Source organism: Oryzias melastigma, unplaced genomic scaffold, assembly GCF_002922805.2.
Source record: "Oryzias melastigma strain HK-1 unplaced genomic scaffold, ASM292280v2 sc00184, whole genome shotgun sequence".
Taxonomy (NCBI): domain Eukaryota; kingdom Metazoa; phylum Chordata; class Actinopteri; order Beloniformes; family Adrianichthyidae; genus Oryzias; species Oryzias melastigma.
In genome coordinates this window covers 803187-803407 of record NW_023416879.1, presented here as the reverse complement: position 1 = coordinate 803407, position 221 = coordinate 803187, and the positions used below count along the sequence as shown (strand labels likewise).

The 221-nt window shown below is 33.5% G+C and overlaps 1 protein-coding gene across 1 annotated transcript in view; it reads right to left on the bottom strand.

The window, feature by feature from the left end:
• vps13c (vacuolar protein sorting 13 homolog C) overlaps positions 1 to 221 on the bottom strand; it is a gene marked incomplete in the record, with an annotated part of 92945 nt that overhangs the window by 33767 nt on the left and 58957 nt on the right.

Genomic DNA, 221 nt, shown 5'->3' with positions numbered 1-221 from the left:
CAGGTATATCATCAGGACCAAGAGCCTTTCCACTCTTCATCCTCTTCAAGCTAAACTAAAATATAACCTAAAATTCCTCCTTAAACTATATTAGTCAAAAACATTAGCCTGTTCTAAAACAGAAGCTAAACTCTAAATTAGCCAATAGAAACCTCAGTAGATAACACATTAGCCAAAAAGCTAGCTTATTGCTAAAATACTAGCTAAACTCCAAAATTCCT